Source organism: Bubalus kerabau, chromosome 8 (genome assembly GCF_029407905.1).
Source record: "Bubalus kerabau isolate K-KA32 ecotype Philippines breed swamp buffalo chromosome 8, PCC_UOA_SB_1v2, whole genome shotgun sequence".
In the NCBI taxonomy this organism is placed as follows: Eukaryota; Metazoa; Chordata; class Mammalia; order Artiodactyla; family Bovidae; genus Bubalus; species Bubalus kerabau.
This window is the reverse complement of record NC_073631.1, coordinates 61,180,236-61,206,853: the sequence shown is the minus strand read 5'-3', so window position 1 is coordinate 61,206,853 and position 26,618 is coordinate 61,180,236. Positions and strand designations below refer to the sequence as shown.

General features: G+C 39.1%; 1 long non-coding RNA gene across 7 annotated transcripts in view; it reads left to right on the top strand.

The window, feature by feature from the left end:
* Positions 1–26,201, top strand: part of LOC129659201 (uncharacterized) — a 185,663-nt gene extending 159,462 nt beyond the window's left edge. For 2 of the 7 annotated variants that reach the window (XR_008717883.1, XR_008717885.1), the window contains exons 4-6: positions 18,070–18,181; positions 22,618–22,762; positions 24,373–26,201. This is a non-coding gene — a long non-coding RNA (uncharacterized LOC129659201). Of the gene's footprint in view, positions 1–1,914; positions 2,038–18,069; positions 18,182–22,617; positions 22,763–24,372 lie in introns of all 7 variants that reach the window. The other 5 variants (XR_008717884.1, XR_008717887.1, XR_008717881.1 and 2 more) reach the window with 3 other exon arrangements.
* Positions 26,202–26,618: the final 417 nt, after the last annotated feature.

Sequence of the window (26,618 nt, the reverse complement as noted above, 5' to 3'; positions counted from 1 at the left end):
AAGACAATGGCACCCCACTCTAGTACTTTTGCCTGGAAAATGCCATGGATGGAGGAGCCTGGTGGGCTGCAGTCCATGGGGTCGCTGAAGAGTCGGACACGACTGAGCGACTTCACTTTCACTTTTCACTTTCATGCATTGGAGAAGGAAATGGCAACCCACTCCAGTGTTCTTGCCTGGAGAATCCCAGGGACGGGAGAGTCTGGTGGGCTGCCATCTATGGGGTTGCACAGAGTCGGACACGACTGAAGCGACTTAGCAGCAGCATAGGACACAAGGAAAAATCTATAATCAAAAGAAAACTAATAAGTTTACATGCCTTCATTAGACTAAAAATATTATTTCTAGCAATTAGAAATTGTATAGTAAAATAAGCATAAACAGGAAGAAGGATTAATTTTAAAACTAAAGTTAGTAAAATATAAACAAATAAAAAATGATAGTACAATAAAAAACTAAAACTAAATCCCAAATTAGATTTTTAGGAAGAAAATTCAAAGTGTTAAATGCCAAACCAAAGGAAGAATCTTTAAAAAGCAAGAGAGTAAAAATATACTTGATAAATAATGAGAACTCACAAATATTGAAGATTAATAGATTGTAAAAAAAAAACAACAAAAAAAAAACTGTTCAATTCTATGGTAAGAAATTTTAAAAACTAAAGGAGATGATTAAACATAACCCCCCAGAGAAAGAATGATGAACATAAAAGAGACTATAATGATTAAAGATTACCATTAAAATGAAATAACAGGACAGGTGGAGTCACATCCAGTTTGTATTTAAATTTTAAGTAAAAATTCCATGTTACTTAAACTGTGTCAAACAGATGATAAATAAATCTCAATTACTTTATGAAGGCTATATAACTTTAATATAAAAGATAATATATGCAATACCCCAGTGAAAATAATAGGTAAAACATCTGATTAATAAGTTGTAAAAAATATTGTCAAAGAAAACTCAGCGATGCAAGAGTGGTTCAATAACAGGAAATCTGTCAACATAATTCAAAATGTCACTCTTATTGTTGGATACACATAACATGTTTATACCAATAAATTCCAGAAATGTCTCTGCTTACATTACTTATTTGCTTTTGCAAATAAGATTTCTTATTCCATTAGAACCCTTAAAATATTAATAATGTTTTTAAATTTTCTAATAATTCTAACATCTGTATTACATCTGAGTCTGGTTATGATGCTTACTTTGGCTCTTCAGACTATATTTCTTCTTGGCTTTTGGCGTGACTTGTAATTTGTTATTGAAAGCTGGGCCTGTTGTAGAGGGTAACAGGAAATGAGATAAATAGACCTTTAGTACAAGAACCCATGGATTAACATACTAATTATTAAAAATATTATTATTAATCAATTATTGATATATTTTAATAGCTAGGAGTTGGGCTAAAATAGGAGTTACAGGTTTCAGAGGCTTTAGATTTCACTAGCATCCTTGTTTTTATCTTTCCTTTTGGCTTAAGATTTTCCTAAGTGCTGCTTCTTAGACAGTCTATGTGTTGTAGCTCTTTTAGATATAATCCAGTGTTATTATACCAGAACCCTATTGGCATAATGCTAAGGTATGAGGGAAGATGAGTGTTCTACAATCTTCCAATTAAATGTCAGTCCTTCAGTGGACTTGTATTTCAGGACTGTATTAAGTATTTCTCCAATAATACAGGTTTTTTGTTTTTTTCTCCCTGCCCCCTTATTCCTGAATCGGTGGCCCCTGATTGCTATATATCCCTGGTTGCCTAATTAGGTAAGACTGGAAGGCTGGAGGGACCTGGGTGGGAGGAATTCCCTTTCCCTAGCAGGGCTTTTTATATACTTTGCTCAAGAGTGTAGGCATTTGTTATAAAGAAGGTTCTGGGCTGGTTTTGCAATGGCTACTCTTTCCCTCTGCCAGAGCCCGTAGGGATGTCCTGGAATCCTTAGCATAAGGACTTGATGGAATTCTGGGAAAAGCAGCCCCAAAAGCGTGATTGCCCCTGGAGTTTTGCATTCTCCACTTGTTCAAAATCAGCCTCCAGTAAGTCATCAAAATTACATTTAAATGTTCCTACCACTTTATTGCTCTAGCAACTTCTGCTCCAAGAAGCAGGTTTCAGTTTTCTTTCTTCCTTGAGGCACCTGTCTCTCCACATTTGAGAGATGATGGTTTATCTGCAACTCCAGTTCTCTGATGGATTCAAGAAAACTGTCGATCTTCAGTTTGTATGGCTTTTCCTTGTTACAAGGATGGGACTGATGCCTTTCAAGCTGTTTGTGTGTGGGAGCTAAAACTGGAAGCTATATGGCTGAAAAAAGAAACTTTTGTTCCAGGGAAGGAATAGAGAGATGCAGACATAGAGAAGGGACATGTGGACACAGAGGGGGAAAGTGGGGGTGGGATGAATTGGGAGATTCGATTTGACATAAATATACTACCATGTGTAAAATAGATAGCTAGCAGGAGCCTGGGGGTATGGCATAGGCAGCTCAGCTCAGCTCGGTGCTCTGTGATAACCTAGATGGAATAGGGGGATGGAGTGGGGAGGAAGTGCAAGAGGGAGGGGATATATATGTACATATAGCTGATACACTTTATGGTACTGCAGAAACTAACACAATATTCTAGAGCAATTACACCTCAACAAAGCAAAGGAAAAATAAAAAACTTTAATATAGCAAAAAGCATAGATAAAATCATTTTGAAGAAGACACAGATTTTGGAAATACCTATTTGCAAACTGCATTACAGCTAAAGTGGACACTTCTATACAATACAAAGAAGGCTTATCAATAGACAAGATAAAGATAGACAAGCAAATAAGAACATACCCAGTTCACAAAAAGCTAACCAAATGGCCAGTAAACTTATGAAAAATTACTAAATTAATAGTTGTGGCAATGCAAACAATAGCAGCAAAACTTAAAAGTTAATATAAAAAACTCAGGCACTCATGCATTTTGTGTTAATGGAAATATGAATTGCTGCACACTTTTTAACAACCTGGCAGCAATCGTTAAGGTTCACAAACTTTAAGCCCTAGACAATTCAATATTTCACCTCTATCTTATACAAATAAAAGCAAATTAAAGTATATTCACATGGATGTTGATGGCATATGTCTGTTAACAATGTGAATGCTTGGTGCTAGAAAAATACTTAAATAATAATGAAACAGCCAAACTATGGGATATTTTGCACTAATTTAAATGCATGACAGCTACACTTGTTGAGTTGGAAGGATTGCCATAAAGTATTTATGAATAAGAAAAGCAGAATGTAGAAAATTGTTTACTATAATTCTAATTTTAGAAAACAACAAAAAGCCAGACATCCTTAGATCTACACAAAGATTTTGCCAAATTTGCAGATTCTTTTTATAGTGTGATTTCATTATGACAAAATAAGCAACTGAGCAAAGGGAATTTTTAAAATATCTGTTTATATGCATTAAGATGTTTGATAAGTTTAAATAAGCAAGTTGAGATATATGGAAAAATAGACAAGACATAGGTTGGCTCATGATAGGAAGATAGGATGAGAGAGGGAACATGGAGCTGATGGTGAATTTTTTCTTTATCTTTGTACTTCTTCACTACTTTCAAGTTTATATTAAAATAGTAAACTGAAAAAAATCAAATACACAAATTCTAAACTTTAAAAACACATTTATACTTCTATTCAGGTTTTACTGAGTGTATCAGTCTCAATTTGCTGAGAATAATAGTCACAACTATTAAAGGAACAGGGATTTAATATAGGAATTAACTGTTTCCTAGCTTTGTGAGTAGCTGAGGGAATGATGATCCATGAGGCTGTGTGTGGAAGATCAGAGAAAGTTACTAGCCATTTTCAGAGATGCTGTCAGTTCCCTCATGATCTCCCTAGAAAAATGTTGTTTATTTCACTTCTGCTTTATCTTAACACAAGTTCTTTCACTTACCAACTTGATTTGTCATTGTTCCAACCTAACCAAAATGGCATTGTACAATCCAGCACAGTCTACTCTTTTGTCAGCTTGGCACTCATACAATCCACATCATGGCTCTGACTAATAATTATATCACAGTGTTGTTTAATCACTAAGTTGTGGCTGACTCTTTGTGACCCCATAGACTATAGCCCACCAGGCTCCTCTGTCCATGGGATTTCCCAGGAAATAATACTGGAATGGGTTGCCATTCATTTCCTCCTCCAGGGGATCTTCCTAACCCAGGGATAGAAACCACATCTCCTGCATCTCCTGCATCTCCTGCATCGGCAGGTGGATTCTTTACCACTGAACCACCTGGGAAGCCTAATTATATCATACCCTATGTTATATATAATGTTTTCTACATATATATAATGCAAATATGTATGCATGTGAATGTCTATAGATACAAGAAAATATGTATCACTGTAATACCCCTTATTTCTGCATTATGGTCACATAGGCATAAATTGGTATTATATCTCCCTGTTTTACTCCTCATGTCATATCCCTTTGTTCTCAGCAAGTACCTCAATTGTTTGCGGTTCTTTGCCTGCTTGGTGACCCAGACTTTTTACTCCAGAGGCATTCTATGCTATTAGTCATCATGCTTATGTGGTAGTTTTCCATTCAGTTCTGTCACAAGATTATGAAGAGGTGTCCTAGAAAATCTCCTGAATCATGGGAGTATAGATTATCTGTTCCTGCACAACAGATTACCACAAAGTCTAGCAATTTTAAACAACACATCTTTATTATCTTATAAATTACATAGATTAGGAATCTGGGAGTGGCTTAGCTGAATGCTTTGCTTGAGGATCCATCACAGGTTATAATAAAGCTGTTGACTGGAATATAGTTATCTCAAGGCCTGACTGGCAAAGGATCCATATCCAGACAACTCTGGTTATTGTCAAGATTGAATTTATCATGGGCTATTGGACTTGGGTGGGTGGGGGGTGGGGTGGGGAGCTCATTTCCTTATTGACTATTGCCCAGAGGCTTCTGTCACTTCCTTACCAAGCAAACATGGAAGCTTGCTTCCTCAAACTATGCAAGCTAGAAAGACGATAGAGTCTAAGACAGAAGTTGTAATATTTTGTAACCTAATAATGAAATAGCAACACATTCCATAAGAAACTAAAATGCATTGCCATATCCTATTTGTTAGAAGCATGTCACTACGTTCATTCCACACTCAAAAGGAGTGGATTGCACAAGGGCATAAATATCAAATGCTGGGGATCATTGGGACCATCTTGGAAGTCTTCCTATCTCATTGGGCATACTTCTTTCTGCCACCATTGTGTATTAGTGATCCAACTGAACCAGTCACTCAAGTTATCATGTTTGGGGCTGTTCATTCCATAGTGTAAGGAACTTAAAGTGACTAGGTGGCATTCTCAGCTTTTAGTTTAATGAAGCCATTATTCTATCTCCTTGCAGAGTCATTATTTTATTGGAAACTTAAATCTAAGCCAGCAGAAAACTTTTGAGCAAGGAAGACAAATTCAAACCCAGCTTTAGTGTTTAATCCAGCAAAAACAGATCACTGCCCCTTTCATGAAAGAATATAATTAACCTGTTGTCATATAGCCATCTGATCTAGAATCCCTACTATGCAAAACTATGATACCAAGGGCTCATGGTTTATCTCTACTGTTGGCATGTTGGACACTCAGCATTGATAAAGTCATATCAGCATTAAGTGGACACCCATGTTGATGAGTGTATCTATTCCATCTCTACACTTTAGTATAAGAAATATGACTATACAGTATCTTGAGAACCCCTCTGCAGGTGATTAAACAGAGTTAATCACCTCTCTCTCAAGTCCTCTTTCTGAAAAGTAGACACTGTGCTATTTTGTGTCCCCAAGAATTTGTGTTAGCTCAAACCTAGTGTCCAGTAATCTCTTAAGATATTTGGTTACTTCTTACCTAAAGCACAAATACCCTACAGGTTCTTTTAGAAAAATCTAAATGAATAATTTATAGTATACATTTTTGGCAGTGTGGCTATATTCTTCCTCAAGGGAATCAAGCCTCCTTATCATGTAAAGAGGTCTGAATCTGCAAACCACTGAAGTTTGGAAAGTAAAGTCCACGACTATTGTAGTAATGCAATTCAGGCCTCTACTCACTGGTCCCAAAGGTTTGTACTTATGCATATCAAGTAGATTTGGTGTAGTAGGCTGTTCATCTCTGTTAGTCCTAGGAATATAATTATTTAGCCACAAACAGGGATTTCTACATGTCTACATGTCCTTGCTACCTCTTATAGTAACTTTGCCTACGTTGACCCTGTTAATTAAGTTCCAGTAGCAGCTAAACCGGAGAAGGCAATGGCACCCCACTCCAGTACTCTTGCCTGGAAAATCCCATGGACCGAGGAGCCTGGTAGGCTGCAGTCCATGAGGTCGCTAAGAGTCGGACACGACTGAGCGACTTCACTTTCACTTTTCACTTTCATGCATTGGAGAAGGACATGGCAACCCACTCCAGTGTTCTTGCCTGGAGAATCCCAGGGACGGGGGAGCCTGGTGGGCTTCCGTCTATGGGGTCGCACAGAGTCGGACACGACTGAAGCAACTTAGTAGCAGCAGCAGCAGCAGCTAAACGTATCCTGTGGCTCCTTGCCATGTCATAATACCGCCATCTTCATTGTTTTCTGGGAGTGCCTTCCACTAATAGCCTTTCTGTATTCTTGATTTGCACGGAATAGCCATTAAAGACTCTTTCAGGGTTGCTTGTTCCCCCTAAATACTGTATTTCTGAAAAACTTGGAGAAAGGGGTAAGTGTGAGCAGTGGAATCCAGCAATTCCATCTCTATCTCCATAAGCCTTTGGATACTACCTTCAGTTCATTTAGGACTTCCCTGGTGGCGCAGACGGTAAAGCATCTGTCTACGATGCGGGAGACCTGGGTTCGATCCCTGGGTTGGGAATATCCCTTGGAGAAGGAAATGGCAATCCACTCCAGTACTATTGCCTGGAAAATCCCATGGACAGAGGAGCCTGGTAGGATACAGTCCATGGGGTCGCAAAAAGCTGGACACGACTGAGCAACTTCACGTTCACGTTCAGTTCATTTTGGCCACCACAGGGACATAGTAGTAGTCAACCAAACAAGCTGCTAGATTTATTCTTAACTGTTCAAGGTAGCACACTGAATCCAAAATCACTTGTCAGTGATTCATATAAATAAACCCAGCTGGATCAAACAGTGTGTTTCTTCCTCCCTGTTCTAACATCCTTACATCCTCAGTGATATTTCCCCAGGTTCCACTGATGTAAATTGTCAAACTTGTAATGTTCTTGGTGTGTGTACTATTGCCTCCAGAGTAAGACTTTTGTTGTTGTTTTTTCCCCAAGGCTTGAATCCTTGTTAAAGGTTTAGTATCAGTGAGAGGTGATGGAATGAGTTGTGAGAATCAGCATTTCTCTCACAAGGCTACAGGATTTTTAGCAAGAGAAAGTGAGTTTATTTAGGCAAAGGAGGTTCCTACTAGGTGGAATTTGGGGGTTCAGTGTTCTTTGCTTCATTGGAATCTATCCAGATATCTCTATCTCAATCTTCAGGGTTCCAGTCCTTCCTAATCAATGTCATAGACATACTATAAGAAATCCCAAGAAGTTATGAATTTGACCCACATTTTAATTCAGTCACTGGCAATATTAGATTTTGGATTTGGTTTTCAAAATTTGCAAACCTTCAATTAAAAGCAATAGGCAATCTTTCATGGTAGCCATTGATGTTTCTGGTTCCTTACTCGGGACTTGAGATGGAAATTTAAAGCCTTGACATCATTTACTTTTTTTCCCAATTTTTCCAGTGCTGTTAAAATAGCCAGCCTTCTCCTTTGCCCCTACCCTGTCCTTATAGTCCATGTTATCATGATACTTTTTGTAGGCTCCCTGGTGGTTCAGATGGTAAAGAATCTGCCTGAAATCCAGGAGACCCAGATTCAACCCCGACCCCTGAAGAAGGAAAAGGCAACCTACTCCAATAGTCTTGTCTGGGAAATCCCATGCACAGAGGAACCTGGTGGACTTTAGTCCGTGGGGTTGCAAAGAGTTAGACACAACTGAGTGACTGACACTTTCACTTTCATTTTCACATGGTCACTCAAAGTTATCTCCTGACTCCAGTTGACCCCAGGGGATAATTTAAGAAACTATTTTACAACCATATGTTGTGGTCTGTATCATATTTACCGAGCTTCCCTGGTGGCTCAGACAGTAAAGAATCTGTCTGCAATGCAAGAGACACAAGTTTGATCCCTGGTTCAGAAAGATTCCGTGGAGAAGGGAATGGCAATCCACTGTGGTATTCTTGCTTGGAGAATTCCATGGAAAGAGGAACCTGGCAGGCTACAATCCATGGGGTCACAAAGAGTCGTATTTACCACTGACAATGAGGTTATTAGTGCTTTTAAATCTAATCATGTTATAGAACTAATTTTAGAGTCTCATCTTTAAGATTCTATTCCCCTGGATCTGCTTTTAGTACCAAAAGCTGTGTAAGTTGGTGTTTGCTCAGAGCCACTATTTAAGTACAATGGTTTAATATGAGAATTGAGATTTATATGAATCTGTGGGTAGCTGCTAGAGAATTGTCTGCAGAGCTGCAGCTAGAGGATAGAGGAACTCTCTTTAATCCCTTTATTCTGAAGCACTAGCGTGAGTGAAAAATCTTGAACAATATTTGAGTTCTGTCCATGAAACCTCAAATTGGGAACTCATGAAAATATTTGAAGAAGCACTGCAGTGAATGAGGTCATCATGTTTGACTCCCATGGCCTCCAGGAATAATGGCTTCTACCTCAATTTCACCTTCCAAATAATTTGTGAGATCCTCTCATTACCAAACATCAGCATGAAATCACACAGAGAAGGGGATTCTGTAAAATAAATTTCCCACACTTGAATGAAGAAAGTAGCAGTTGTATCAGATTGTCAACAGACAATCCAGAACAGCATCATTCTTTTTTGTCTCTGATGCAGTTTTCTAAATGCCCAAACTCTAAAAAAACATCCAGTCATTCTTAGAAACACTCTGTATTAGAGCGTTGAATTCAATCAACATTTTTTGAGTGCTCTGTCAGACATTACACTAAAATATGTGAATAACAAGATGAACACATCAGATTTCTTCCAAATCTCATATGTTGGCAGGGAAGGAAAACAGGGCAATAACAAAGTGGTGTTTATTTGAAGGATACTGCTAATAATGACATTATTCAAGCTAGAGTGAAGAAAAATGGATTTTTGGCAGATGAAAAAAGTGAAGGCTATTCTAACCAAAGAGATGTGAAAAGGCATATGTTCTGAAAGATGAAATATTTAGAAGATATTCAAGTAGTTTTGTTTGGCTGGAAATTAAGAGTTCAAAGTGACAATAGGGGAGATTCAATTGAAAAAAGCAGACAGAAGTAAAGTCAGGAGAAATGCGTACACAAGGTTTAACCATTTTCTCTAGGAAATTCAAACCAATAAAGGTATTTAAGCCCCGGAGATTTTTGTATAAAATCACTTTTATAGCAACATTGTGGAGGAACAGGAATGGGTCAAGGCCAGAGGCAGAAACATATTTTTGGAGGCAATTGCCATAGGCTAAGTGAAAATTATATAGATCCTGTGGTACTTGAAGAGGGAGGGAGTTGTTTCAAAAGAGGATTCCACTTAATTTAGTGATTTAACTGATGGCTCCTGGAGGAGAAGGCAGTGGCACCCCACTCTAGTACTCTTGCCTGAAAAATCCCATGGACAGAGGAGCCTGGTAGGCTGCAGTCCATGGGGTTGCGAAGAGTCAGACATGACTGAGTGACTTCACTTTCACTTTTCACTTTCATGCATTGGAGAAGGAAATGGCAATCCATTCCAGTGTTCTTGCCTGGAGAATCCCAGGGACGGGGGAGCCTGGTGGGCTGCCGTCTATGGGGTTGCACAGAGTCGGACATGACTGAAGCGACTTAGCAGCAGCAGCAGATCGGTCCTGGAGATGCCAGGAAGAGATGATCGGGCATAACCTTTCTAGTCCTGACTTGATTGCCCAGATAAAAAGATAAAGGCCGTCAGCTAAAGTGGGAACTCAAGTTAACATATTTTTTTGTAAGAATTAAATAATGGAGAAATATCTTGATTTATTTTTAAAATTATAAACTGTACAAAGTGTTCCTATGTCTCCATGGTACATAAGAAGAACATACTTTAACAATGTCAAAATAAGAAGTATAATATATGTGCAAATTTAGCTGCTCAACATGAACTTTCATATCTGTCAATTAGAAACCCTTGTAAATAGTGAATGTTGGAAAATGTAGGTAAAAGTGTAGGAAATTCATGGAATTTAATCTAAACTATTCATTTTATACCAGTCAAGACACATTTTTTCCTTCATTTCCTATATTTTTCTTTCTCTCTCACTTTGCTTTTTTGTTTAATTTGTAAATTGAGTTCACAGTCTACATCTTCATCTTATGGTTTTCTTGCCACAGTGACTAAAAATAGTTCTATTCATAAACATCCTTTCTGAAATAATAAATGAATCATTTAATTTATGAATTAATCAAATGTAGAGTGGCACTGTTGCAGGCTCAAGTTGGGAGAACCTGAATCCTCAGTTCTGTCACTTTAGCAGATGACCTAATTCTCTTTGAATCTCCAATACATAATCTAAAAGACTAGCTACTTCATTTTTTGCTTTTATAAGACTGTTTTCATGTATTTGCTTTCAGGAATATCCTGCTTGATAGGATATGTATTTCCAACAATTGTCTGACTGTTTGCAACCCCATGGACTGTAGCCTGCCAGGCTCCTCTGTCCATGGAATTCTCCAGGCAAGAATACTGGAGTGGATAGCCATTCCCTTCTTCAAGAGATCTTCCTGACCCAGGGATCAATCAAACCCAGATCTTCTGCATTGCAGGAAGATTCTTTGCTGTGTGAGCCATCAGGGAAGCCCAAACCAAACATACGATAGATGCTTAATGAATAATAGTTGAAAGATTAGATAGTTAATTATCAAGAGTGTGAAGGAAGGTTAAGGTATGGAAGGTGTTATCAAAACAGTATCTTGAAGATCTGTAGTAACCAAGGTCAAGAAAAGACCCCAAACTGAGGTTTGAAAAGCAATAATAGGTCAGTGGTAAAGCCATGGGGTAAGTTTGGAATACCTGAACTCCAGTGCAGCAAGCCTGCCCTGGGGATTAAAAGGAAAACATAGTCTTGAGCAAGAGTGATTTGCATCTGGCCTATTTTAGATTTTTAACCAATTGAGAATTGCTAGGTTTTGAGAATGTAATGTAATAGATAATTAGTTGAAAATTGTCTGCTTCTGGGCTGACCCCATTTGTTTGGTGTTGGGCGCTGGGGTGGGGTGGAGTAGTGGTAGTAGAGAATAGTTAATGTGTTGCAAAAGGATGTTTTTCTTTCAGCTTTTATCTTAAATATATTTTTTCAGAGTCAGAAATAGTCTGTGGTTAAAAATTGACTCAGACTTCCACCAACACCTGTTCAGATCATGCCCTCGTAAGGGTGCCGGCCTGAGGCATAAGAATCTACGTCAGGCTCTTTTTGCCAAGTCATGACCCTGGGAGGAAGAAAGAGGGAAGAATTATGTTTTTAGTTGGTTGGCCCCACAGGAAACTTGTTTCTCTAATTTGTGTAAGGGTGCATATGTCCTGGCTCTAATGGTACTGAAAGCACATCCAAAAAGCAATAACAAATTACCGCTATAGATTCTGATGTCATAAAGCACTTCAGATTTCTCTATGTAATATTCTTAATATTTATCACATGGCAAGTTCTACAAAGCTAATGCTGGGGAGGATAATGAATCATTTCCAGTAACTTTATGCATAGCAGCTACATTTGAACTTGGTACTTAATGAATTCTTCCCGGGCATCAATAGAGAAATAGGAAACTCATATGTAAGCACTGACCTACTATTGTGAGATATCACCCCTTGATCTTTGTAAGAAACTTTCTAATTTCCATACCTTGGAGACATATTAATGAATAAATTACTGATTAAAAACATTTCTTATTGAATTCATGCACTTCCTGAAAAATTAGCTAGGATAAAGTTTTAGATGCTCTTGATTATATGATGTTTTGTTTTGGAGACTTTAGAGGTGTGGTTGATTGGAAAACATTTTTCTCTTGGGTTTTTGTCTCGGTCTAGTTCACTCCAGTACTCTTGCCTGGAAAATCCCATGGACGGAGGAGCCTGGTAGGCTGCAGTCCATGGGGTCACGAAGAGTTGGACACGACTGAGCGACTTCACTTTCACTTTTCACTTTCATGCATTGGAGAAGGAAATGGCAACTCACTCCAGTGTTCTTGCCTGGAGAATCCCAGGGATGGTGGAGCCTGGTGGGCTGCCGTCTATGGGGTCGCACAGAGTCGGACATGACTGAAGTGACTTAGCAGCAGCAGCAGCAGTTTTTTCAATCTTCATTTTGATTTAAAAAAAAAGTGTAAAAACAGGCACATATAACCAAATATCCTCATCTATTTAATCCAACCTGTGACTTAGATGCAAAGATACTTTAAAATGTATTCATTGAGTTCCCATGTCTCAGTTCAAAGAGACAATGAGTTTGCATTTGTTGGAAACAAGTAAGAAACAGAAATCAAGTGACAGGCCTAAAAGTGTTAATATGTTCCCAAACCATTTCTTTTTCAACAAATTCTACTTTGAGTGTGCTTAGTTTCCAAGAACCAGAGAAGGTGATGGCACCCCACTCCAGTACTCTTGCCTGGAAACTCCCATGGACGGAGGAGCCTGGTAGGCTGCAGTCCATGGGGTGGCAAAGAGTCGGACACGACTGAGTGACTTCACTTTCACTTTTCACTTTCAGGCATTGGAGAAGGAAATGGAAACCCACTCCAGTGTTCTTGCCTGGAGAATCCCAGGGATGGGGGAGCCTGGTGGGCTGCTGTCTATGGAGTCACAGAGTCAGACACGACTGAAGTGACTTAGCAGCAGGAGTTTCCAAGAACAAGGAATATTTGAACTGGGAAAATCCCAATGGCTGTAATGTTAACTTACCACTTTATGAAGCCTCTACTTGAATACTCACCATGAATGAATCAGGAAGAAGTGGGTCACTTGTTTCCTATAGGTCCTACCTGCATTGCTGAACTGAAATTCTGCCTTCTTGAGGATCTATCATTTTAGATTTATTCTTACCTCTCTTCTAACCTGAGGTACTCAGGAATATTTTCAAAGTAGCTCATATTTTACTAGGTCAAAAGAGTTCTAACTGAGTTTTGTCTCTTCCACACTGTGTAGTTCCAGGTCTGCCGCTCATTCTGTATACCATCTACTTTCCTGAAAGTTCACATTCTTGTTTCTCTTCCTCTTGCCAGTCTTTAGTTTTGTGAACAACCCTTTTAAAAGACTACTCATGTTTGAATTCCAGCTCTACTCCGTACTGGCTCCAGGACTTTGAATAATTATTTAACCTCTCTGTGCCTCAGTTTACTTATTACCTCTAAAACATTCATTTATTCCACAAATATCTGTTGAGCACTTACTGTGTACCACACTATCTTCTAAGTGGTTGAAAAACATCAGCAGCATAAATAAAGTACCTAGCTCTTATTCTTATGATGGCTCCCAGCACTTGGTAAATGATATTAGTTATGTATGTGCATTTCTCTGTATATGTATAAGAAGATGATATCCAAAATTGTCAAAATACATCACACATACTCTCACTAATGCTGAATATATCAGGATTAGTACCTTTTTAAAGTTGAATGACTAGTACTTCTTATAAAGTGGCATACAATTGTTTTAGTGGCTGGGTTAACTACTGCTCTTGTTAGGGCTGAGGTTAACTGAAACTTTTTAGTAATTACTGTTTTTAAAATAACACTGAGTACTATTATTTTAAGTATAAAACTCATCCATGTATGGAGTTCAAAGCGATAGAGAGGCCCAGCACCTATCCTGTGTGTGTTCTTGCATGGGGCAAAGTCTCCTTGACCTCGCCTCTGTCTTACCAACAGCTCTGCTTCTGTTTGCTTGCCTTTGATCCTGCTGCCCACTCTCCACCAGCCCAGTGGTGTGCTCAAGGCAACTTGTACCTGATGTTCAGATGATGATTAAAAATTCAAGGATTTTACAAGCTGGTTGAAAGCTACTGATAATGGAGAATATTTATACCACAGAAATCAGCAAATCCTGTACATCAAAACTTTTTTTTTGAGCCAGCTCACCCGTACACAGCTCCAATCCAACAGTATTTAACCAGTGTTTCATTTTTGTGTTTTCAGTTGCCAACTGAGCTCTGATTAAATGTTCACTAAGTTAGGTTTTTGGCTGATATAATTTAACTGTACCTTCCATCTAAGACAATTTTATTTCAAGACAAAGTTTTTTTAAGATGAAAAGTCTTTCAAAGTAAATAGGAAAAGAAGCTATGATGGTGGAAGGGAGTTCCTAAGAACATTTATGAGGACAGGACTTTTTTTGGTCACTGATGTATCTCAGCCACCTAGGTGATATTGCATGGGTGCTAAGTCTTGTTCTACTCTCTGTGACCCTATGGACTCTAACCACCAGGATCCTCTGTCCATGGAATTCTCCAGGCAAGAATACTGGAGTGGGTTGCCATTTCCTTCTCCAGGGGATCTTCCCAACCCAGGGATTGAAATCACGTCTCTTAAGTCTCCTGCATTGCCACGTAGTTCCTTACCCCTAGTGCCACCTGGGAAGTCTAGAAGATTATATAGTATATGACAGTTGTTCAATAAATACTTGTAAAATGAACTAATGCTTTACATGTAACAATTAAACTGAAGCACACAGTTGCTAAATAGCTATGTGAGGTCATGCAGCCAGTACAGAGTGGAGACAGAATTCAAATACAGGCAATTTTTTTTAAAGTTTCTTCTTTTCAAAATGAAAAGAGTTAAAATAGCTGAGCATTCTATCCAAGGGTGATATCCTGAGGCAAAGAATAGAAGGCAGGTTACCCTATCAAATCTTTTTGTGATCTGGAAGTTAGGATACACAGAGCATTAGTATTACTCAAGAACTGTAGCTATTTTGTTGTTGTTGTTAAGTAATGTCCAAGTCTTTGTGATCCCATGTACTGTAGCATGTCAGGCGACTCTGTCCTCCACTATCTCCCAGACTTTGCTCAAATTCATGTCCATTCAGTTGGTGATGCCATCCAACCATCTCATCCTCTGCTGCCCCCTTCTCTTTTTGCCTTCAGTCTTTCCCAACATCAGGGTTTTTTCCAGTGAGTCAACTCTTAGCATCAGGTAGCCAAAGTATTGAAGCTTCAGCCTAAATATCAATCCTTCCAATGAAAATTCAAATTGATTTCTTTTAGGACTGACTGGTTTAATCTCCTTGCAGTCTGAGGGACTCTCAAGTCTTCTCTAGCACAACAATTCGAAAGCATCAATTGTGCTTAGCCTTCTTTATGGGCAAACTCTCACATCCTATCTGTACATGACTACTGGAAAAGCCACAGCTTTGACAGTATGGACCTTTGTCAGCAACCCGATGCCTCTGCTTTTTTAATACACTGTCTAGGTTTGTAATAGTTTTCCTTCAAAAGACCAAGTGTCTTTTAATTTCATGGCTGCAGTCACCATCTACAGTGGTTTTGAAGCCCAAGAAAATACAGTCTGTCACTGTTTCCATTGTTCCCCATTCTATTTGCCATGAAGTGATAGGACCAGATGCCATGATTTTAGTTTTGTGAATGTTGAGTTTCAAGCCAGCTTTTTCACTCTCCTCTTTCACCCTTATCAAGAGGCTCTTTAGTTCCTCTTTGCTTTCTGCCATTATAGTAGTATCATCTGCATATCTGTGGTTGTTGATATTCTCCCAGGAGTCTTGATCCCAGCTTGTGATTCATTCAGCCTGGTATTTCATATGATATATTCTGCATATAAGTTAAATAAACAGTGTTACAATATACAGTCTTGTCCTACTCTTTCCCAGTTTTGGACCAGTCAGTTGTTCCATGTCCAGTTCTAAACGTTGCTTCTTGACCTGCACACAGGTTTCTCAGGAGACAGGTAAGATGGTCTTATATTCCCATCTCTTTAAGAATTTTCCACAGTTTGTTGTGATCAACATAGTCAAAGGCTGTAGGGTAGTCAATGAAGCAGAAGTAGATGTTTTTCTAGAACTCCCTTGCTTTCTCTATGATCCAGTGAATGTTGGCAATTTGATCTCTGGTTTCTCTGCCTTTTCTAAATCCTGCTTGTACATCTGGAAATTCTCAGTTCACATACTGGTGAAGTCTGGTTTGAATAATTTTGAACATAATCCAGTTAGAATGTGAAATGAGTACAATTGTATGATAGTTTGAACATTCTTTGTAGGTATTTAGTATTCCTAAATGGATGCTCCATACAGGGCTACCTTTCAGTTCAGTTCAGTCGCTCAGTCGTGTCCAACTCTTTGCAACCCCATGAATCGCAGCACGCCAGGCCTCCCTGTCCATCACCAACTCCCGGAGTTCACCCAGACTCACGTCCATCGAGTCAGTGATGCCATCCAGCCATCTCATCCTCCGTCGTCCCCTTCTCCTCCTGCCCCCAATCCCTCCCAGCATCAGAGTCTTTTCCAATGAGTCAACTCTTCGCATGATGGCCAAAGTACTGGAGTTTCAGCTTTAGCATCATTCCTTCCAAAGAAATCCCAGGGCTGATCTCCTTCAGAATGGACTGGTTGGATCTCCTTGCAGTCCAAGGGGCTCTCAAGAGTATTCTCCAACACCACAGTTCAAAAGCATCAATTCTTTGGTGCTCAGCCTTCTTCACAGTCCAACTCTCACATCCATACATGACCACAGGAAAAACCATAGCCTTGACTAGACGGACTTTTGCTGGCAAAGTAATGTCTCTGCTTTTGAATATGCTCTCTAGGTTAGTCATAACTTCCCTTCCAAGGAGTAAGCGTCTTTTAATTTCATGGCTGCAGTCACCATCTGCAGTGATTTTGGAGCCCAAAAAAATAAAGTCTGACACTGTTTCCACTGTCTACCCATCTATTTCCCATGAAGTGATGGGACCGGATGCCATGATCTTCGTTTTCTGAATGTTGAGCTTTAATACAACTTTTTCACTCTCCTCTTTCCCTTTCATCAACAGACTTTTTAGTTCCTCTTCACTTTCTGCCATAAGGGTGGTATCATCTGCATATCTGAGGTTATTGATATTTCTCCCAGCAATCTTGATTCCAGCTTGTGCTTCTTCCAGCCCAGCGTTTCTCATGATGTACTCTGCATATAAGTTAAATAAGCAGGGTGACAATATACAGCCTTGACATACTCCTTTTCCTATTTGGAACCAGTCTGTTGTTCCATGTCCAGTTCTAACTGTTGCTTCCTGACCTGCATACAAATTTCTCAAGAGGCAGATCAGGTGGTCTGGTATTCTCATCTCTTTCAGAATTTTCCACAGTTTATTGTGATCCACAAAGTCAAAGGCTTTGGCATAGTCAATAAAGCAGAAATAGATGTTTTTCTGGAACTCTCTTGCTTTTTCTGCCTTTAGGGCAGGTAAAACCAGGGCAAATATTTTCTAGGGATATGGGGTGCGGGAGCCCTGTCTATATAATTTGATTAGATAACAGAAAATAAAATGAATTCTCGTAGGGTATGTGAAGTGAAAGTCACTCAGTTGTGTACAACTCTTTGTGACCCCATGGACTAGAAAGTCTGTGGAATTCTCCAGGCCAGAATATTGGAGTGGGTAGCCTTTCCCTTCTCCAGGGGATTTTCCCAACCCAGGGATTGAACCCAGGTCTCCCACATTGTAGGCAGATTTTTTTACCAGCTTAGCCACTTAAATATTTATTTTCTTATCAGAGCACATGATAACTCTTCATGGTGTCCAGGCAGCATCAGATCCAGGAACAATGTTCTTCATGCTCTTGTCAAATGTGCCCTTCCTAACAAATTTTTTATTTCCTACTTAATCAAAAGGTATTGATACTGTTGTTACTCACAGTGTTATGGATCTTCCTTATTTCTACTGAAACAACAGGAATATTCTTGGCTCTACAGCTCCCTGAAATCATATATTTATTACTCTGTTTGTATTATTATTACAGGATGCTATATTATCCATCATGTACTTATGAATATGGACCTCAAGTGCTCTAAGGTTGTGATCGTGCTTTGCTGTTGATACCCACAAGTGCAAGACTTTCATAGAGCATGCAGGTAAATGTGAATGACAATTACTTCATGGTCCTGTTAAATTTACTGTTTAGAATTTTATAGCATAAATCTTATTGTATATGCTGATCATGTGTTCCTTTGAATGCCTCATGCCATAATCACTGCATTCCTATGATGTGACCTCATTCACTGCTGACCACATCTCTCTTTTCTACTCATCAGTACCAGGAACTGCTAGGCAGGAGGTCATAGTTAGAATAAAAAGAGAGATCCTACTTGGGAAAGGAATGTTTGTCATTTGCCTGGTCCACCTTAAGCCTGACCTAGGAGAGTGTGATATCACCACTCCAGTCAGACACTGGGCATCCCTAGTGATGGGTTTGGTCCCTGTGTTGGGAAGATCCCCTGGAGAAGGAAATGGCCACCCATTCCAGTATTCTTGCCTGGAAAATTCCATGGACAGAGGAGCCTGGCAGGCTAGACTCCATGGGGCCTCAAAGAGTTGGACACAACTGAGCATGCACAACAATCAGAGGTTAATTGGAATGTCCCATTTGGGTTGCAAAACAATGAGTGAAAAATCCTTGGAAGAGATGGATGTGGCTACTTGAGGACAATGCCTGATAAGTCATATAGAACCGTTAGAAGCTGTAGGGTAACTGCATTGGGTGCCAGTACTGGGGAACACAGAGTAAAGGATGCCTACCACCACCTCCACCACTGTCATGCATGAAGCCCGTAGGGAGCACCACAGCCAGGGTGTAGACAGGTTAGAGCTGACGCATGGACCTAAACAAGCGGCTCAAGCCCAAGGGTCAGAGGTGGGCTGACCCCTCAGAAATTTGTACTTGTTCTGTGTCTGATATGAGTGCAAATCACACAGAATCAATGTGTAAGCACAATTCTGGTCACCAAATTTTATGAGATGTAATGAAAGAAATACACTGTCCAGAGGAAGCAATCTGTAAGGCTGCCCTCTTGGAACTTGGGCCCGGTCCTTGGACTGTGGAGCTACATCAAAACCAACCAGAGCTTCTCAAGGAATTTGGTTAACTCCAAGTATAATATAAAGGATTAGAGAGAGCTCCAAAGAAACCATGGAAACAATGGCACATGTGGCTCTGTACCAGCAGGGAATTACTGATTCTAGGCAGTCCCAGTCATTGGAAGGGACTTAGAAACTTTTGTGGATGGCATTTCTAGCAAAGGGGCCCAAATAGAATCTGGTCCTGGTTAAGGACATTGTGATGAGACAATATTGCTGGTCTCAACCAGTCCCAACCATCAGAATGAGACAGGAAATTCTGAGTTAAGGGTTTCTGGTGACCATGTAGGACCAGGTTTGAGCTTAGGATACTCTGCCTGAATTGACTACTTCATATAATCCCAGACATTGAAGCAGAACGTAGAAAATTTCAACGAAGGGACTCTCTGAGGGACCTGTCCTGGAGCAGAGGCCCTACTTACTAGGTCTGAGGGTGAAACTATTCCCTGGCCAATGTATTATTTAATAAAATTAGAATTTATGAGGCATGGCTTCCTGGAGAATACAGTATAACTGCTATAACTCTCTAGGGTATTAAATGGAGATATTTCACAGTTAAAGCCTTTCTGCTATATGAGGGTCTTCGCTGGTGGCTCAGATGGTAAAGAATCTACCTGCAATGTGGGAGACCCAGGTTCGATCCTTGAGTTGGGAAGATCCCTTGGAGATGAGAATCGGTAGCCACTCCAGTATTGTTGCCTGGATACAGGAGCCTTTGGGCTATAGTCCATGGGATTGCAAAGAGTCGGACATGACTGAATGACTAACACTTTCTGCTATATCAAGTAATGTCACAGACTACTTTTAGAGATTTATTTTTTATTTCTTGTTATGTGCCAAAGGTTAATGTTTTACCTGGCAGAATAAGTCTGAGGAACTGCCCTTGATGTCCTAGGCATCCTTCTACTCTGTTGAGTCTCTTGATTGTCTACATTCTTGAAATTACTAGTAAAATATAATGCCTGGTAAGATCTCTGATTTGTTTAAGTGTGATTTGCTAGTCAGGTCTTGTATGTGACTCAGATGGTGAATAGGATTGATGTTTGGGTGTTTAAACCATGTACTGGATGGAACATTAGCTGCTCCCTCATATGCTTAACTCAGAAGGTGCCAAATAGGTATCAAAGCAGCAGCTTTGGTCTTTTCTTTCAGTGAGGGTGGAAGGGAATAGTGAAAAAGACCTGTCCAGTATTTTTTTTTATTTTATATTTGTATATATTGAAAATATGATGTATGGGTACATCACTATGTATGGTGATGGATGTTAACTAGACTCAAATACCCATTACCTTACATAGTTACAATTTTTTTCTTGTGATGAGAATTTTGAAGACTCACTCTTTTAGCAGTTTTCAAAGATATAGTCCAGTAAAAGTAGCTATAGTCACCATGCTGTACTTTACTTTCCCCCATGACTAACTTATTTTATAAACTAAAATTTGTCCCTTTCACCCATGCCTTCATCTGATGCCTCTGGCAATCACCAGTCTGGTCTCTGTATCCATGGGCTCAATGCTATTTTTAGATCCCATGTATAAATGAGATCATATGGTCTTTTTTGTCTGACTTACTTCACTTAATATCATGCCCTGAAGGTCCATCCAGGTTGTTACAAATGGCATGATTTCATTCTTTTTTATGGCTGAATAATATTACATATACATCACATATACACTCACTCACACACAGACACATACACATGTGTGCACGTGCACACACACACACACACATATATATCACATTTTCATTATTCATTATTCCATTGTTGTACACAAGTTTTTTCCATAACTTGGTTATTGTACATCATGCTTCAATGAATGTTGGAGTTCATATATCTTTTTGAGTTAGTTTTTCTTTTTCTTCAGATAGATACACAGAAGCACAACTGCTGGATCATATGGTAGTCAGGTTTTTTAACTTTGGGGGAACTTCCATACTGTTTCCTGTAGTGGCTACACAAATTTTATTCCCATTAACAGTACACAAGGATTCCCTTTTCTCCACATCCTTACCAATACTTCTTATCTTTTTTATAATAGCCCATTCTAACAGTTTGTGATCTCTCACAGTGGTTATGACTTGCATTTTTCTAATTAGTGATGTTGAGCACCTTTTCCTGTAACTGTTGGCCATCTGTATTGTCTTCTTTAAAAAATGCCTATTCAGATATTCTGTTCAGTTTTAAATTGGACTGTTTGGATTTTTGCTACTGAATGGTATGAGATCTTTATATACTTTGGATATTAACCCCGTTGTCAAATACATGACATGTTTTATCATTCATTGGGCTGACTTTTCATTTTATTGATGGTTTCCTTTGCAGTGAAGAAGCTTTTTAGTTTGATGTAGTCCCACATGTTTATTTTTGCTTTTGTGTCAAATCCCCAAAAATCATGGCCAAGACCAATTTCTATGAACATACCACCCATGTTTTCTTCTAGAAGTTTTAGGGTTTCAGATCACATGTTTACATTTTTAATGCATTTTGGGTTATTTTTTGTCTGTGGTGTAATATTGTAGTGGTTTAGTGTTTTTCTTTTGCATGTGGTTCTTCAATTTTCCCAGAACCATTTATCAAAGAGACTGTTCTTCCTTCATTGTATAGTCTTGGCATCTTTGTTGTAAAGTCCTTGACTACATATCCATGGATTTATCTCTGGGCTTTCTATTCTGTTGTATTAATCTATGTGTTTATTTCCATACCAATGCAGTACTGTTTCGATTATTATAACTTTGTAATATAGTTTGAAATCAGGGTGCATTATATTTCCAGCTTTGTTTTTCTTTCTCAAGATTGCTTTGGCTATTCAGGGGGTCTACCTAGTTTTCAAATTAGTATTCCCAGAAAAATATGCTATTTCTGTGTACATGACTAGTTAGCAAAAAAATTTTAGAAACACCCTTCAATAGTCTATGTGAATAATAGGGACAAAGCACTCAATTTCACAGCATGCATCACTCTATCAAATTTAACTGTACACTTCTATCCTAGTCCTTCCTCTGTAAAGGAGAATTATCCCAGCAAAGCTCAGCTCTTTAAAATATTTTTGCCTTTGGGTACCCATTTTTAGGACAGGCTATCCTAACAGAGACGTTGATTTGTACGAGTAAAATTTAGCCAGAATCTCTAAGTTTATATGACTTCACAGAAGTCAAGGTGATCATTTTTGGACACTGCAGACTTAGCATGGTAGGGTAGCCTTTTGAATTCTAAAGAATAATTTATTAATTAGGCTTAAGTGATACATAGTGTCCATTTTAGGAAACTGGCCTGAATCATTGTTATTGACCATTATACTTTCATGGTGTTTACTGTAAATTTATTGAAACTTCACCATGTGCTAGGCATTGATTTTAGAACTTTATGTGGAATATCTCATTTTATGTTTCCAGATACACCTGAAGTAAATACTTTTATATCCCTACTTTACAGGTGAGAAAACTGAGGTATGAGGAAATTAAATAGCTTACATGGTACATAGTTGGTAATTGCTATAAGTGAAACAGTTCAAATTGGTTTCAAACTCAACCAGACTTCAAGATCACAGTGGACATGGCACCTGAAATGTAAAGATGAGGTAATTATAGATGATTCTTTTCTAGCTCTTTATATCTACATCCTAAGCTGAAGCAATAAATCCAAAACTTCAGAAGGACTAAAGGAATGCACTTAGGCCATTCTCCTTAACTGTTAATTTTAGGTCCATGGAAATAATAATAAACAACAAGTATATTTTACTTTCAGGCATACTACTTCCTCCATCCCCACATTCACAAACTACATTCTGAGGAATGACTCAGAAGGGAGATAGGGCAGAGTGGTTAGGAAGGTGGTGTTTGGCATTGCACTGATTAGTTTTGTCTTCCTCTCTCATTTACTGGTCAATCACACTTGTTAATAAATTAATAAGTTAATTAATTAATTTATTAATTAATAAATACCCATATTATATATCTATAGGAAGTTTTTAATATTTGGTACAAAATGATGCCCTTCCAAACTTTATGGTTTTAAAAATAAAGAGAAAAAGTTAAGAGTATAAGAGTAAAAAGTTAGGTTTCTTTTATTATTATTATTATTATATAAAACACCTTATTAAATTATGGTTGACATGTAAAAATCTGTATATATTTAATGGCTATCACTCAGTGAGTTTGGGGTAAGTATGTGATAGCTCAGTTGGTAAAGAATCTGCCTGCAAAGCAGGAGACCCTGTTCAATTTCTAGGTCAGGAAGATCCACTGGAGAAGGGAAAGGCTACCCACTCCAGTATTCTGGCCTAGAAAATTCCATGGTCCATGTAATCCATGTTGTCACAAAGAGTGGGCCAGGACTGAGAGACTTTCACTTTCACTGTACTGGTTAGCAAACATGCTCCTCTATGCGTTACATGCATCTTTATCTTATAATGGGCTTCCCTGGTGGCTCAGAGGGTAAAGTGTCTGCCTGCAATGTGGGAGATCTGGGTTCAATTCCTGGGTCGGGAAGATCCCCTGGAGAAGGAAACAGCAACCCACTCCAGTATTCTTGCCTGGAAAATCCCATGGACAGAAAAGCCTGGTAGGCTACAGTCCATGGGGTGGCAAAGAGTCGGACATGACTAAGCAGCTTCACTTTCACCTTCACATATAACTTACTTCTATAAATATACATCTTATAAACTTATACTTTAGTTCTTAGTTTTATGGTCAATGTTATAATCATTATTTAAGATTATGTATATGTTTATACTTTTGTAACAGTAATGATTTTTTATTTGTTATCCCTTCTAAATACTATGCCTTTATTTATTTAGAAGCAGAGGTAGTTTCCCATCAGTTTATAAGGATGAATGTTTTGCATTATATTTTAAATGTTGCTCTGAAAACAGGCAATTAGTTATAAAGCGGGCCTGCCATTGTCATTTATTGATGAAGAAACTCTGATACAGAGTTCTTTCTTTTATAAATTTGAGATAAGCTGTCCTCCCAAAGACATCTAGATAAGAGGAATCAATGTACATTGTCATTTTGACAGGCCATACTCTCCTGTTAGTTTACACATCTGCTCAAGGAGAAAAAAGTACTATCAGATATTTCTGCTAATAATGATAAACAAGAGAGAGAGTCTTGAGTTGGTATCTGTGGACAGCCTGTCAAGGCCAATGGAAACACAATTCTCATTCTAATGAATGTCTTTGCCCTACAGGGGGAGCCATGATGACAGCTGATCCCTCCCCTGGAATTTGAAGTCCTTGCTAATGACATGACTGTAATTCTCAGATCTGTCAACAAGGATCTGACATGCTTTTTCAGTCCAGTAGGGTAATGTGAGTTATATTCATATGTGTTTTCAGAACTTTATACCTATTTTGAAGTAACTCTGTTCTGTTGGGGTATGAACACCAAGGACCATTCAGTGGGTCCCAAATGATTTGGAGAAAGAGCTAGTTCATGTTAGAAAGTGAGGGGAAAAGTGACATTTTTTATGCAGATACTAAATAACTTAACAACTTAGGGATACAATATTACAAGAAATACAGTCTAATTAAACATATCCCAAATGTCCTCCGGCCTTCACAAGACCAGCACGTGGTCTTAGTCTTACAAAATAGCTGTGTTAACTCCTGTCTCCTCTTTCATTTTAGGAAGTCAATTAGCTTTGAGTTTGGCTAAGAAGCATCACTCTCTTCTCTATTTTCTCCCTCCTCCCTTCCTTATGTCAGAAAATATCTAATATTTTCTATTTACCATTACATTAAAGAAATGCTGATGTATTTTCAGAGATTCAGTCTTCAAAACCAATGTATCACAACCAAAGGAACTAATGGTTTTAAGTCAGATTTTTAAAGATAATTTTAAAGTCAATAAAATTAATCCATTAAAACCAATACAAGTAGAATAATATTAATCAAAAAATGATTTGAGAATTTTAGGTGAGTCACAGATTCTCTGGGAGTTCATAGTCCCTTTGCCAGATCCCCAGGTTGGGAAATCTGTTGTGAGTCCTAGAACTTTCTTAACAGTGAGAGAATTTCTTTGGTATAATTGTTGTGCAGTTTGTGGGTCCTCTGCTTGATGGCCCTATGGTGGGGTTAATAGTGACCTCCTCCAAGAGGGCTTATGCCTCAGGCTGTGTGACCAGGTAGCTGCACCCAGAGCCTCTGCCCCTGCAGCAGGCTAGGAAACAGCCTGGAGGGCACAAACAAAACCTTATGTGCACCAGGACCCAGAAGAAGGGAGCAGTGACCCCAAAGAGACTGACCCAGACTTGCCTGTGAGGGTCCAGGAGTCTTTGGTGGAGGCATGGGTCAGCAGTGGCCTGCTGCAGGGTCAGGGACACTGAGTGTAGCAGTGCATGCATGGGAGCTTTTGAAGGAGGTCACCATTATCTTCATTACCTCCACCATAGTTTGGTCTCAGGTCAAACAACAGGGAAGGAACAGAGCCCTGCCCATCAACAGAAAATTGGATTAAAGATTTAATGAGCATGGCCCCGCCCACCAGAGCAAGACCCAGTTTTCCCCACAGCCAGTCCTTCCCATTAGGAAGCTTCCACAAGCCTCTCATCCTCATTCATTAGAGGGCAGGCACAATGAAAACCACAATCACAGAAACTAATCAAACAGTTCACATGGACCACAGCCTTGTCTAATTCAATGAAGCTATGAGCCATGCCACCCAAGATGGATGGGCCATGGTGGAGAGTTCTGACAAAATGTGATCCACTGGAGAAGGGAATGGCAAACCACTTCAGTATTCTTGCCTTGAGAACCCCATGAACAGTATGAAAAGGCAAAAAGATATGAAACATTTAAAAAAACTAATATCATGGCATCCGGTCCCATCAGTCCATGGCAAATAGATGGATAAACAATGGAAACAGTGAGAGGCTTTATTTTCTTGGGCTCCAAAATCACTGCAGATGGTGACTGCAACCATGAAATTAAAAGGTGCTTGCTCCTTGGAAGAAAAACTCTGACCAACCTAGACAGCATATTAAAAAGCAGAGATATTACTTTGGCAACAAAGATTCATCTAGTCAAATCTATGGTTTTTCCAGTAGTCATGTATGGATGTGAGAGTTGGACCATAAAGGGAGCTGAGTGCCAAAGAATTGATGCTTTTGAACTGTAGTGTTAGAGAAGATTCTTGAGAGCCCCTTGGACAGCAAGGAGATCCAACCAGTCAATCCTAAAGGAAATCAAACCTGCATATTCATTGGAAGGACTGATGCTGACGCTGAAGCTCCAATACTTTGGTCACATGATGCGAAGAATTGACTCATCGGAAAAGACTCTGATGCTGGGAAAGATTGAAGGCAAGAGGAGAAGGGGTCGACAGAGGATGAAATGGTTGGATGGCATCACTGACTTGATGGACATGAGTCTGATCAAGCTCCAGGAGTTGGTGATGGACAGGGAAGCTGTGTGCTGCAGTCCATGGGGTCACAAA